General features: G+C 44.1%; 8 non-coding genes across 8 annotated transcripts; all 8 read right to left on the bottom strand.

Annotated features, from left to right (window-relative positions):
• Positions 1 to 7,156: 7,156 nt before the first annotated feature.
• Positions 7,157 to 7,228, bottom strand: TRNAC-GCA (transfer RNA cysteine (anticodon GCA)). The gene has a single exon. It is a non-coding gene; the product is annotated as a tRNA-Cys (tRNA).
• Positions 7,229 to 8,240: 1,012 nt separating this feature from the next.
• Positions 8,241 to 8,312, bottom strand: TRNAC-GCA (transfer RNA cysteine (anticodon GCA)). Its single transcript has one exon. It is a non-coding gene; the product is annotated as a tRNA-Cys (tRNA).
• A 410-nt stretch (positions 8,313 to 8,722) lies between these two features.
• On the bottom strand, positions 8,723 to 8,794 carry TRNAC-GCA (transfer RNA cysteine (anticodon GCA)). The gene has a single exon. It is a non-coding gene; the product is annotated as a tRNA-Cys (tRNA).
• A 1,010-nt stretch (positions 8,795 to 9,804) lies between these two features.
• On the bottom strand, positions 9,805 to 9,876 carry TRNAC-GCA (transfer RNA cysteine (anticodon GCA)). Its single transcript has one exon. It is a non-coding gene; the product is annotated as a tRNA-Cys (tRNA).
• A 1,012-nt stretch (positions 9,877 to 10,888) lies between these two features.
• TRNAC-GCA (transfer RNA cysteine (anticodon GCA)) lies at positions 10,889 to 10,960 on the bottom strand. The gene has a single exon. It is a non-coding gene; the product is annotated as a tRNA-Cys (tRNA).
• A 1,012-nt stretch (positions 10,961 to 11,972) lies between these two features.
• On the bottom strand, positions 11,973 to 12,044 carry TRNAC-GCA (transfer RNA cysteine (anticodon GCA)). The gene has a single exon. It is a non-coding gene; the product is annotated as a tRNA-Cys (tRNA).
• Positions 12,045 to 13,056: 1,012 nt separating this feature from the next.
• TRNAC-GCA (transfer RNA cysteine (anticodon GCA)) lies at positions 13,057 to 13,128 on the bottom strand. Its single transcript has one exon. It is a non-coding gene; the product is annotated as a tRNA-Cys (tRNA).
• Positions 13,129 to 14,139: 1,011 nt separating this feature from the next.
• Positions 14,140 to 14,211, bottom strand: TRNAC-GCA (transfer RNA cysteine (anticodon GCA)). The gene has a single exon. It is a non-coding gene; the product is annotated as a tRNA-Cys (tRNA).
• Positions 14,212 to 14,921: the final 710 nt, after the last annotated feature.

Genomic DNA, 14,921 nt, shown 5'->3' on the forward strand with positions numbered 1-14,921 from the left:
CGCATGTCCTGGCGGACCTCAGCCGATAGTCTCGTGCGATGATGACCCTCCTTTAGGCCGACCATAGCTTGGGCAATCGAACGGGAAAAGGGGCGGGCCATTGGTATAACCCTCAGGGCAAAATTCAACTGTCCAACTAACTGCTGTAATTGATGCAGCGTAACTTTAGATCCACTTATACACATTTGCAAGGCTGCCCTGAACTTCAACACTTTGTCAGCTGGTAAACGAAAACAACCCTCACCGGAGTCTAACTCGATCCCCAGAAACTCGAGGCAAGTCGCAGGACCCACCGTCTTACCTGGTGCCAATGGCACACCAAACTGCTTCATTAAAACACAAAATTCGGCCAAGGCCTGGCCACATTCGAGATCCCCGGCTGCCCCCAGGAACAAAAAATCATCAAGGTAATGCATTACATGTTGGAAACCCGTCTTTTTTGTGAAGACCCACTGTAGAAAACTACTGAATTTCTCGAAATAGGCGCAAGATATAGAGCACCCCATCGGCATACACCTATCCATGTAAAACTGACCCTGAAACATGAAACCCAGGAGACGCTGGTCGTCTGGGTGTACCGGGAGCAACCGGAACGCTGATTCGATATCTGACTTCGCCATCAGCGCCCCGGGCCCCAGGCGATTCAAAATGGCTACGGCCTCATCGAAGGATGCGTACCGCACCGAACACACTTCCGGGTCTATTGCATCGTTTACAGAAAGACCACGTGGAGCTGATAAATTATGAATCAGTCGGAACTCACCTGGGTCCTTCTTGGGGACCACCCCTAAAGGGGAACAAACAAAATTCTGCACCGGGGGTATACTAAACGGGCCGGCGACCCGACCTCGAGTAACCTCCTTCCGGATTTTTTCCTGTACCACGGTCGCATGCTGCAGGACCGAAAGTTGATTTTTACACTTTTCCACACCCTGAAAGTCCCCTACTGGGATGCGGAAACCATACGAAAACCCGTTCCGCAGCACCCCAGCAGAAGTACGATCCGGGTATTCGCTGAGCCAGGGAATCATCGCCAAGGTATCAATCGGGGTAGGTAAAGGCGCCCCTCGGACTTTGTTAGACCTGTTTGGCGCCTCCTCTACCCCCGTTATCACCCGTTTTGGCTCTGCACGTGGACTCAGGATGGGACGACCCGCACCCACTACATTCGTGTCTAAATTTACACGATCCCTGGGGCCTAGTACATTTATTTCGGTTGAAATTCCAGCAGAACCCCTTTTTCCCTGTATTGCCGGCAGGTCTCGAGTAATCGTCAGTACCCGTACCTGATCGAAAGGGCGTCCCCGCATATTGGCGGGAGGACTCGCCAACATTACTCCCTACCAACGGCATTTTCAACATACCTGTCTCCTTCATTTTGTCCCATGTCAAAGAATCATAACAATCCCAGGTTAAGCTTTTATTATGCTCTTTAGCCTTTCTAAAAAGATTATCGTAGCAGAACCAATGGTTACCCTGGTGTGATGTCGAGTACCCCATGATTCGCGACTGATAGGTCGGCAACTCGGAAAGCAACTCGGGCCTACGTTCCCCCAAGATCGACGTAAAAATCCCCCATGCTTTGCCCCAATTGCCAATATTCTCATTTACTTTAAAGGCGGCCATTTTTGCGCGCCAAACACTCGGATGCATGAGGTCTTTCCGGCCTTTAACATGCTCCACCTCATAATGATCAACAAGCAACGAGAAGATGTTCACATATTCCCCCGCCCAAATCTTCTCTTTAATTGCCAAAGGCACATGTTGACCCAACCTTTCTCTACGAGAGGGTGCTGACTCATCCCTCGCAATCGGCAATGGCCGCTTACCTGCACCGGACGCTGCCTCTGCGGTCGTAATCGTCCCTTGTGGCTTGTCAACTACTGCAGCCGGCGCGGGCACCTTGGCTGTCTCCCGTTTCGCGCGCAATTGCTTCAGCAGCGCCTGCGCGTCGACAGCCGTGGCGCCCTCACTACTATCGCCCAACCACGCTGCTAGTTGTGCTGCCAGCTCGGGCGGCATATCTTCATTGGACACCGGGGTGACCACCACGGGAATCGGATTCCCCTCCACGGGTACTGGGGTTGGCGCTTCGAGCGGGGTACAGGGAACCGGGACGTCTCCCCCAGCTGGTCCCCTCTTTGGCCTCTTGGCTCTCCCTCCTGGAGCTGCACCAGCCGAAGGACGTTCCGGCCCCCCTTCCCCCTCTCTCTCCGCCACCCGCTTCTTTAGCTCGGTCATCTCCTTCATGAGGACCCGAAGCATCTGTTCCGTCGTCATTCTCTTTCCGCCTTTCTTGGGCATTTCTCCGACAGAGTATCTGTAAGACAAAAGAAAGATTACAACGCTCAAAATTGGCTCTTCGTCCCGTCTCGAGCTCACGTGCAGCGAGGAGGTGCAGCTTCAGAGCACAGGAACAAGAGGATGCCTTCCGGTCTTGCGTCCTCTTTTATCCGTCTTCAGGGCGGGCGTAACCCCGCCCCGGCCTGCCCCGAGGGCGTGGCCAGCCGCGTCAGTGTCTAGGCCAGCCCACTCTAGGGCGGGAAAAAGCGCGCCCCGGCTACGCCGCTTAGGGCATACCAGCCGAGACTCGCTTCCCGCCCAAGATGGCTTCCCGGGGGGATCGTGGTACTCTGCCATAAGTTCGGGGGGACCGAGTGGTCGCCCCTTTCCATTATCCCTCGTTTTTAGCTCCCCTCCTGCCCCCTACCTTGCACATAATTTCTGGAACAACCACCTCTGTTTGGCGGGTCCGGTTCTGGGGAGGTTGTGGTTGACGGCGGACATCTTGCCTTGGGTAGTGGAGTGTGAGCTCCATCTTGGAGCGTCCAGGTGAGCTGGGACGCGGAGAGCACGCTATTTAAAGCTCGCTTGAATTCGCGCAGCGGTTACGCGCAGCGGTGGTGCCCTCACTGCGCCTGAGTCGTGCCAGAGTCCTGCCCGTCTGCGCCTGTCCGCGATCCGGAGGCGTTTGAGGCGGGACTCTGGAACTCGTCTTATCTATCTAGCAGGTTGGCTTTTCATGATTGTTGAGCCGGCGCTTTGCCCCGCTTTGCCACGATGATCTCCTATAGCGCTGCTGCCTTGTTTGCTCTTCGTCCCCCTCGAGTGGGATGCAATTCTCTTTTCCCCGGAGGCCGCCTTCTGGGTAAAGGCTGTCCCGTCTGTGGGTGGCGCGCTTCGCCTACACCAACACCTATCCCCTCTGTCTCCACTCTGTCTTGTCATAGTGCCCTCTTGAACACCAGGTCCCTGGCTTGTCACTCTTCGGATATCTGGGATCTTTTGGCACATTCTAAACTATCATGTCTTTTTCTGACTGAGACGTGGTTAGGGGCAGGCTCGGAACCGGACATTGCCTGTGCCCTGCCTTCTAACTATACCATCTTAAGGAAAGACAGAGTTGGGGGCAGAGGTGGTGGAGTGGCCTTGATAGTAGACAAGGCTTTGGGGTGTTCGTCCTTCCCGGTGGACAATATCACAGGATGTGAAGCCCTTGGCTTCAATCTCCATCTTTCGGCCACTCAGACGTGTACAGGGATTCTCATCTATAGACCACCGGGTCCCATTGGCTCTTTTTTTGAGGACCTGCAGTCTGCTTTAGCTACACCCTGCATGCGAGTAGAGCACTGCATGCTGCTGGGCGACTTAAACTTGCACATGGATTCAATAACAGACGCTGAAGCGTCCAAACTGCGGGACATCACTACACTGCTGGGCCTCGCCCCTTTCATAGATAGTCCCACCCATGTCAAAGGCCACACGCTTGACTTAATTTTTTCTACGGTTCCTATCGAGGTGTCCCCGCCGCTCCCTGTTCTCTGGTCAGACCATTTTATAATAAATTTTGTTATAATACATGAGTCTAGGACCAGCCAAAGATCACAGAGGGAGAAGACTCGACAGTCTAGAGCTTTTCACTTAGTGACAGCTGACATGCTCTCTGATGCGCTAAATCAACACCTGTGTCAACTGACAGGGCACCTAGATGTTGATGTAACTTTGGTACAGAACTGGTTACAAACAAGTTTTGAGAAGTTAGCCCCTTTGAAGGCAGCTAGAACAGCCCCTTGCCATGACTCCGCTCCTTGGTTTACCCCCACACTACGTACAATGCGCCAAGATTGCAAAAAGGCGGAAAGACTCTGGCGCCGTATGTACGATCCTGTGGAGAAGACCAAGTATCGTGATGTTATGAAACTGTATCACAAACAGATTGCCGTAGCCAAAAAGGACTACCTCGAACATAGAATAGACCAAGCTGATAACACGAGCAGGGAACTGTTCAGAATTGTGAAGGAGTTTGTAGATCCGGCCACAGGCGCCCTCTCACACGGAAGATTGGATTAGGCAGCTTGCTGACTTTTTTGTCACAAAAATCATAAAGATTCAGGACTCTTTTCCCCCTGTGGCTCCTTCTGTGGTTGCCGCTGCCCCAGTTTCCAACTGGAGGTCGGCTTCTACCTCAGAGGTAGAGCCAGGGGCCACATTATCGGTTCTTCCCCAGTTGTCCTGTGAAACCTCACTTGAGCTACTATCCCGGCTTCAATCCGGTTCACCTTTGGATGCCTGTCCAGCTAAGTGTCTGGCCAAGGTGGCTTCGGCAGTGAACAGCTTGCTGAACCCCCTGCTCAATTTGTCACTCAGCTCCGGGGTGGTACCTCGAGAATGGAAACATGCACTCATTCTGCCGCTGATCAAAAAACCTTTGTTAGATCCCCTGCAGCTAGTTAACTATAGACCGATCTCCCTCCTCCCTGCTCTGGCGAAGGTGGTTGAGAAACATGTTCAACACTCTCTCACCACCTTTATCGAGAATAATAACCTGCTCCACGATTCTCAATCTGGCTTCCGCGCTAATTACAGCACGGAGACAGCCCTCGTGGAGGTGACCGACGCCATCAGGGAGACGCTCGATCTGGGGGGAAAGGCTATGTTAGTCATGCTCGACCTGTCGGCGGCGTTCGACACCGTCCCCCACGCAGGCCTCCTTTTAAGACTCAGGGAGATAGGACTGAGGGGGACGGTGCTGGACTGGTTCCAATCCTTCCTAACCGACCGTCGGCAGGTGATCTGGGCTCCACCGTTCTCCGCGGAAATGCCATCGCTAGAGGTGGGGGTGCCTCAAGGGTCCATTCTGAGCCCCACCATATTTAACATCTATATGGCCCCTCTGGCGAGGGTCGCGGAGGCTTATGGGGCCCGGGTCATCTCATACGCTGATGACACTCAGCTCCTGTTTACATGCAGGAAGGGAGAGGTGTTTGACGGCGACAGAATTAAAGACTGTTTGAGTGCAGTTTTCAAGTGGTTTCAGCGGCACAGCCTGAAATGCAACTCAGATAAGTCTGAGCTGCTCTTTTTCGGCTGTGCCCCTGATCCTGGGTGGAAGTCGTGGTGGCCCCAGGATATGTTTCCTCCTGAGACGTCATCCTCCCAAGTGAAAAACCTTGGAGTTGTATTCGATGACGATCTCTCATTTCGACCCCACATTTTGGGGCTATCGGGGAAATGCTTCGGCATCCTTAAGATGCTTAGGAAATTCCTCCCACTGCTTTCCCTACAATACCGTAAGACCGTAGTCCAGGCGCTTGTGGGATCTACATTAGATTACGCTAATGCGCTCTTTGCAGGTCTGCCAAAGTACCTCTTGTCCAGACTGCAAATCGTCCAAAACTCGGCAGCTAGAGCCATATTTGGCCTACCAAGGAGAGCCAGCGCCTCAGTGCTGCTTAAAAGGCTGCACTGGCTACCTATTTCGAGTAGAAATAGGTTCAAATTCTCACGTTGGCATTTAAAGCCCTTCATTCTATTGGCCCCGGCTACATTAGGAAGCGCATTGCTCCCTATGTTCCGCGGAGGATGTTGCGGTCTGCCGATTTGGCAAAAATGGTAGTTCCTGCTGTGAAACGAGTCCGGATGGGAGGCCGGTCCTTCCAATACGTGGCGGCTCGTTTTTGGAATGAGCTCCCTCTCTCCCTCCGCAAAGCCAATAATCTTCTGGCTTTCAGGAAGGAGCTGAAGACCGTGCTTTTCTCTACATGATCTCTGTGACTGCTGCGTCTCTGCTTTGTTGTTTTCTGAGTTTTTCAGGCCTCTTTGCTAAAGCGCCGGGACACCCCTCGGGGTAGCCGTGCGCTCTAAAAGTACGGCTATAACATAACATAACATAACATCAGTACATCATGAAAGAGTGAGAGGATCATGCTAAGTTGTGCCGGAAAGTACAACCTTGAAACTGTGGAACTGTAGAAGTAGTTCTTAATATTATTTATTAAAGGAAAAATGGATCATTAAAAAATATATATGTATTTGTTTGATTGGTATTTTATTTGAATAGGCAGTGGTACATAGGACCAATGCCTGCACTTAAAATGTTTGTTTTGAAACATTCTCAAAGGGGAAGAGGTTTTTACGGGATACCTTATTGTTTCATGTTTGGTTACCACAATCACTCAGATGGTGATGAAGTATGATTGTTTTGGGCCACATTACGGTGGAAAAACATTTCTACATACCACTACAATTCGGTATTTGGAAGGTACACCCAAACACCCCTTTCACGGACCTTAGATTTAAAACATCAGAAAAAGCCACTTTGTGCTTGCAAATGGCCTAATTCTTCAGGCCAACCTTCTTGCAACTGCAACAATGGTTCGTACATCTTGCACGTAGGCAGAGCATTTAAGGAGAAATTAAATAGTTCCTACGTTGCACAAAAATGAAGTGCTTCAAACAAGCACATACTTTGGATGCACAGGGAAAAGGTGGAATATATGTAAGACTGAGGACACAGGTGAAATGAGAAATAGACTGACTGCATCGCTGCACAGTATTTTAAGCCATTTCTTTAGTGCGATTCAAGAGAGCACCAAACAGTATAACAAATTTGTCAATTTGTTTCATAGTCCATTCCCTTTCTTTAGTGCTGTAAAAGGAAGAGCCAAATTCCAAAATAGATCAATGATCTTTCAGAAATTTCCCAAAGGGAATACCAAGCCGAGTGTTAAAACTCCATTTACTCACAGGTTTTGAGCAGCAAACTATGTAATGTTATTAAAGTGCAATATCCAAGGGAACACTGACTCTGTCAAAGATGATCCAAAAGGAATTGATGAAAAGTCCCAACTACAAACAACAGAATCAAAATAGTCTGAGGGGACACCCGGATTTGAACCAGGGACCTCTTGATCTGCAGTCAAATGCTCTACCACTGAGCTATATCCCCAGCTGTCAGACAAAATCAGAATGACAATATATCAGTACATCATGAAAGAGTGCGAGGATCATGCTAAGTTGTGCCGGTAAGTACAACCTTGAAACTGTGGAACTGTAGAAGTAGTTCTTAATATTATTTATTAAAGGAAAAATGGATCATTAAAAAAAATATATGTATTTGTTTGATTGGTATTTTATTTGAATAGGCAGTAGTACATAGGACCAATGCCTGCACTTAAAATGTTTGTTTTGAAACATTCTCAAAGGGGAAGAGGTTTTTACGGGATACCTTATTGTTTCATGTTTGGTTACCACAATCACTCAGATGGTGATGAAGTATGATTGTTTTGGGCCACATTACGGTGGAAAACCATTTCTACATACCACTACAATTCGGTATTTGGAAGGTACACCCAAACACCCCTTTCACGGACATTCGATTTAATACATCAAAAAAAGCCACTTTGTGCTTGCAACTGGCCTGGTTCTTCAGGCCAGCCTTCTTGCAACTGCAACAATGGTTCGTACATCTTGCACGTAGGCAGAGCATTTAAGGAGAAATTAAATAGTTCCTACGTTGCACAAAAATGAAGTGCTTCAAACAAGCACATACTTTGGATGCACAGGGAAAAGGTGGAATATATGTAAGACTGAGGACACAGGTGAAATGAGAAATAGACTGACTGCATCGCTGCACAGTATTCGAAGCCATTTCTTTAGTGCGATTCAAGAAAGCACCAAACAGTATAACAAATTTGTCAATTTATTTCATAGTCCATTCCCTTTCTTTAGTGCTGTAAAAGGAAGAGCCAAATTCCAAAATAGATCAATGATCTTTCAGAAAGTTCCCAAATGGAACACCAAGCTGAGTGTTAAAACTACATTTACTCACAGGTTTTGAGCAGCAAACTCTGTAATGATATTAAAGTGCAATATCCAAGGGAACACTGACTCTGTCAAAGATGATCCAAAAGGAATTGATGAAAAGTCCCAACTACAAACAATAGAATCAAAATAGTCTGAGGGGACACCCGGATTTGAACCAGGGACCTCTTGATCTGCAGTCAAATGCTCTACCACTGAGCTATATCCCCAGCTTTTCAGTAAAATCAGAATGACATAATATCAGTACATCATGAAAGAGGATCATGCTAAGTTGTGCCGGAAAGTACAGGCTTGAAACTGTGGAACAGGAGAAGTAGTCCTTAATATTATTTATTAAAGTAAAATTGGATCATTTAAAAAACAGATTAATTTGTTTCATTGCTATTTTATTTGAATAGGCAGTGGTACATAAGACCAATGCCTCTACATACAATGATTGTTTTGAAACATTCTTAAAGGGGAAGAGGTTTTTACGTGACACATTATCATTTGATGATTGGTTACCACAATCACCGAGATGGTGGACTATGAAATAAATTGACAAATTTGTTATACTGTTTGGTGCTTTCTTGAATTGCACTAAAGAAATGGCTTCGAACAACAGAATCAAAATAGCCTGAGGGGACACCCGGATTTGAACCAGGGACCTCTTGATCTGCAGTCAAATGCTCTACCACTGAGCTATATCCCCAGCTTTGCAGTAAAATCAGAATGACATAATATCAGTACATCATGAAAGAGTGAGAGGATCATGCTAAGTTGTGCCGGAAAGTACAGGCTTGAAACTGTGGAACAGGAGAAGTAGTCCTTAATATTATTTATTAAAGTAAAACTGGATCATTTAAAAAACAGATTAATTTTTTCATTGCTATTTTATTTAAATAGGCCGTGGTACATAAGACAAATGCCTCTACATACAATGATTGTTTTGAAACATTCTTAAAGGGGAAGAGGTTTTTACGTGACACATTATCATTTGATGATTGGTTACCACAATCACCGAGATGGTGGTGAAGTATGATTGTTTTTTGGCCAAATTACGATGGAAAAACATTTCTACATACCACTACAATTCGGTATTTGGAAGGAACACCCAAACACCCCTTTCAAGTACCTTCAATTTAATACATCAAAAAAAGCCACTTTGTGCTTGCAACTGGCCTGATTCTTCAGACCAGCCTTCTTGCAACTGCAACGAGGGTTTGTACATCTTGCACGTAGGCAGAGCTTTCAAGGAGAAATTAAATAGTTCCTAATTTGCACAAAAATGAAGTGCTTCAAACAAACACATACTTTGTATGGACAGAGAAGAGATGGAATATATGTAAGACTGAGGACACAGGTGTAATGAGAAATAGATTGATTGCATAGCTGCCCAGTATTCTAAGCCATTTCTTTAGTGCGATTCAAGAGAGCACCAAACAGTATAACAAATTTGTCAATTGGTTTCATAGTCCATTCCCTTTGTTTAGAGCTGTGAAAGGTAGAGCCGAATTCCAAAATAGATCAATGATGTTTCAGAAATTTCCCATAGGGAATACCAAGCCCAGTGTAAAAAATGCAGTTACTCACAAGTTTTAATCAGCAAAACTGTAATGTTATTAAAGTCTAACATCCAAGGGAACACTGACTCTGTCAAAGATGATCCAAATGGGATTCATGAAAATTCCCAACTACAAACAGCAGATTCAAAATAGTATGAGGGGACACCCGGATTTGAAACAGGGACCTCTTGATCTGCAGTCAAATGCTCTACCACTGAGCTATATCCCCAGCTGTCAGCCAAGATCAGAATGACAATATATCAGTACATCATGAAAGAGTGAGAGGATCATGCTAAGTTGTGCCGGAAAGTACAACCTTGAAACCGTGGAACTGTAGAAGTAGTTCTTAATATTATGTATTAAAGGAAAAATGGATCATTAAAAAAAATATATGTATTTGTTTGATTGGTATTTTATTTGAATAGGCAGTGGTACATAGGACCAATGCCTGCACTTAAAATGTTTGTTTTGAAACATTCTCAAAGGGGAAGAGGTTTTTACGGGATACCTTATTGTTTCATGTTTGGTTACCACAATCACTCAGATGGTGATGAAGTATGATTGTTTTGGGCCACATTACGGTGGAAAACCATTTCTACATACCACTACAATTCGGTATTTGGAAGGTACACCCAAACACCCCTTTCACGGACCTTCGATTTAATACATCAAAAAAAGCCACTTTGTGCTTGCAACTGGCCTGATTCTTCAGGCCAGCCTTCTTGCAACTGCAACAATGGTTCGTACATCTTGCACGTAGGCAGAGCATTTAAGGAGAAATTAAATAGTTCCTACGTTGCACAAAAATGAAGTGCTTCAAACAAGCACATACTTTGGATGCACAGGGAAAAGGTGGAATATATGTAAGACTGAGGACACATGTGAAATGAGAAATAGACTGACTGCATCGCTGCACAGTATTCTAAGCCATTTCTTTAGTGCGATTCAAGAAAGCACCAAACAGTATAACAAATTTGTCAATTTATTTCATAGTCCATTCCCTTTCTTTAGTGCTGTAAAAGGAAGAGCCAAATTCCAAAATAGATCAATGATCTTTCAGAAAGTTCCCAAATGGAACACCAAGCCGAGTGTTAAAACTGCATTTACTCACAGGTTTTGAGCAGCAGACTCTGTAATGATATTAAAGTGCAATATCCAGGGGAACACTGACTCTGTCAAAGATGATCCAAAAGGAATTGATGAAAAGTCCCAACTACAAACAACAGAATCAAAATAGTCTGAGGGGACACCCGGATTTGAACCAGGGACCTCTTGATCTGCAGTCAAATGCTCTACCACTGAGCTATATCCCCAACTGTCAGCCAAAATCAGAATGACAATATATCAGTACATCATGAAAGAGTGCGAGGATCATGCTAAGTTGTGCCGGAAAGTACAGGCTTGAAACTGTGGAACTGTAGAAGTAGTCCTTAATAATATTTATTAAAGGAAAAATGGATCATTAAAAAATATATATGTATTTGTTTGATTGGTATTTTATTTGAATAGGCAGTGGTACATAGGACCAATGCCTGCACTTAAAATGTTTGTTTTGAAACATTCTCAAAGGGGAAGAGGTTTTTACGGGATACCTTATTGTTTCATGTTTGGTTACCACAATCACTCAGATGGTGATGAAGTATGATTGTTTTGGGCCACATTACGGTGGAAAAACATTTCTACATACCACTACAATTCGGTATTTGGAAGGTACACCCAAACACCCCTTTCACGGACCTTCGATTTAAAACATCAGAAAAAGCCACTTTGTGCTTGCAAATGGCCTGATTCTTCAGGCCAGCCTTCTTGCAACTGCAACAATGGTTCGTACATCTTGCACGTAGGCAGAGCATTTAAGGAGAAATTAAATAGTTCCTACGTTGCACAAAAATGAAGTGCTTCAAACAAGCACATACTTTGGATGCACAGGGAAAAGGTGGAATATATGTAAGACTGAGGACACAGGTGAAAGGAGAAATAGACTGACTGCATCGCTGCACAGTATTCTAAGCCATTTCTTTAGTGCGATTCAAGAAAGCATCAAACAGTATAACAAATTTGTCAATTTGTTTCATAGTCCATTACCTTTCTTTAGTGCTGTAAAAGGAAGAGCCAAATTCCAAAATAGATCAATGATCTTTCAGAAATTTCCCAAAGGGAATACCAATCCGAGTGTTAAAACTCCATTTACTCACAGGTTTTGAGCAGCAAACTCTGTAATGCTATTAAAGTGCAATATCAAAGGGAACACTGACTCTGTCAAAGATGATCCAAAAGGAATTGATGAAAAGTCCCAACTACAAACAACAGAATCAATATAGTCTGAGGGGACACCCGGATTTGAACCAGGGACCTCTTGATCTGCAGTCAAATGCTCTACCACAGAGCTATATCCCCAACTTTTCAGTAAAATCAGAATGACATAATATCAGTACATCATGAAAGAGTGAGAGGATCATGCTAAGTTGTGCCGGAAAGTACAGGCTTGAAACTGTGGAACAGGAGAAGTAGTCCTTAATATTATTTATTAAAGTAAAACTGGCTCATTTGAAAAACAGATTAATTTGTTTCATTGCTATTTTATTTGAATAGGCAGTGGTACATAAGACCAATTCCTCTACATACAATGATTGTTTTGAAACATTCTTAAAGCGGAAGAGGTTTTTACATGACACATTATCATTTGATGATTGGTTACCACAATCACCGAGATGGTGGTGAAGTATGAATGTTTTTTGGCCAAATTACGGAGGAAAAACATTTCTACATACCACTACAATTCGGCATTTGGAAGGAACACCCAAACACCCCTTTCAAGTACCTTCGATTTAATACATCAAAAAAAGCCACTTTGTGCTTGCAACTGGCCTGATTCTTCAGACCAGCCTTCTTGCAACTGCAACGAGGGTTTGTACATCTTGCACGTAGGCAGAGCTTTCAAGGAGAAATTAAATAGTTCCTATGTTGCACAAAAATTAAGTGCTTCAAACAAGCACATACTTTTAATGCACAGGGAAAAGGTGGAATATATGTAAGACTGAGGACACAGGTGAAATGAGAAATAGACTGACTGCATCGCTGCACAGTATTCTAAGCCGTTTCTTTAGTGCGATTCAAGAAAGCATCAAACAGTATAACAAATTTGTCAATTTGTTTCATAGTCCATTCCCTTTCATTAGTGCTGTAAAAGGAAGAGCCAAATTCCAAAATAGATCAATGATCTTTCAGAAATTTCCCAAAGGGAATACCAAGCCGAGTGTTAAAACTCCATTTACTCACAGGTTTTGAGCAGCAAACTCTGTAATGCTATTAAAGTGCAATATCCAAGGGAACACTGACTCTGTCAAAGATGATCCAAAAGGAATTGATGAAAAGTCCCAACTACAAACAACAGAATCAATATTGTCTGAGGGGACACCCGGATTTGAACCAGGGACCTCTTGATCTGCAGTCAAATGCTCTACCACTGAGCTATATCCCCAGCTTTTCAGTAAAATCAGAATTACATAATATCAGTACATCATGAAAGAGTGAGAGGATCATGCTAAGTTGTGCCGGAAAGTACAGGCTTGAAACTGTGGAACAGGAGAAGTAGTCCTTAATATTATTTATTAAAGTAAAACTGGATCATTTAAAAAACAGATTAATTTTTTCATTGCTATTTTATTTGAATAGGCCGTGGAACATAAGACCAATGCCTCTACATACAATGATTGTTTTGAAACATTCTTAAAGGGGAAGAGGTTTTTACGTGACACATCATCAATTTGATGATTGGTTACCACAATCACCGAGATGGTGGTGAAGTATGATTGTTTTTTGGCCAAATTACGATGGAAAAACATTTCTACATACCACTACAATTCGGTATTTGGAAGGAACACCCAAACACCCCTTTCAAGTACCTTCAATTTAATACATCAAAAAAAGCAACTTTGTGCTTGCAACTGGCCTGATTCTTCAGACCAGCCTTCTTGCAACTGCAACAAGGGTTTGTACATCTTGCACGTAGGCAGAGCTTTCAAGGAGAAATTAAATAGTTCCTAAGTTGCACAAAAATGAAGTGCTTCAAACAAACACATACTTTGTATGGACAGAGAAGAGATGGAATATATGTGAGACTGAGGACACAGGTGAAATGAGAAATAGATTGATTGCATTGCAGCCCAGTATTCTAAGCCATTTCTTTAGTGCGATTCAAGAGAGCACCAAACAGTATAACAAATTTGTCAATTGGTTTCATAGTCCATTCCCTTTGTTTAGAGCTGTGAAAGGTAGAGCCGAATTTCAAAATAGATCAATGATGTTTCAGAAATTTCCCATAGGGAATACCAAGCCCAGTGTAAAAAATGCAGTTACTCACAAGTTTTATTCAGCAACACTGTAATGGTATTAAAGTGTAACATCCAAGAGAACACTGACTCTGTCAAAGATGATCCAAATGGGATTCATGAAAATTCCCAACTACAAACAGCAGATTCAAAATAGTATGAGGGGACACCCGGATTTGAACCAGGGACCTCTTGATCTGCAGTCAAATGCTCTACCACTGAGCTATATCCCCAGCTGTCAGCCAAGATCAGAATGACAATATATCAGTACATCATGAAAGAGTGAGAGGATCATGCTAAGTTGTGCCGGAAAGTACAACCTTGAAACTGTGGAACTGTAGAAGTAGTTCTTAATATTATTTATTAAAGGAAAAATGGATCATTAAAAAAATATATGTATTTGTTTGATTGGTATTTTATTTGAATAGGCAGTGGTACATAGGACCAATGCCTGCACTTAAAATGTTTGTTTTGAAACATTCTCAAAGGGGAAGAGGTTTTTACGGGATACCTTATTGTTTCATGTTTGGTTACCACAATCACTCAGATGGTGATGAAGTATGATTGTTTTGGGCCACATTACAGTGGAAAAACATTTCTACATACCACTACAATTCGGTATTTGGAAGGTACACCCAAACACCCCTTTCACGGACCTTCGATTTAAAACATCAGAAAAAGCCACTTTGTGCTTGCAAATGGCCTGATTCTTCAGGCCAGCCTTCTTGCAACTGCAACAATGGTTCGTACATCTTGCACGTAGGCAGAGCATTTAAGGAGAAATTAAATAGTTCCTACGTTGCACAAAAATGAAGTGGTTCAAACAAGCACATACTTTGGATGCACAGGGAAAAGGTGGAATATATGTAAGACTGAGGACACAGGTGAAATGAGAAATAGACTGACTGCATCGCTGCACAGTATTCGAAGCCATTTCTTTAGT

This window comes from Lissotriton vulgaris, chromosome 1_1 (genome assembly GCF_964263255.1).
Source record: "Lissotriton vulgaris chromosome 1_1, aLisVul1.2, whole genome shotgun sequence".
In the NCBI taxonomy this organism is placed as follows: Eukaryota; Metazoa; Chordata; class Amphibia; order Caudata; family Salamandridae; genus Lissotriton; species Lissotriton vulgaris.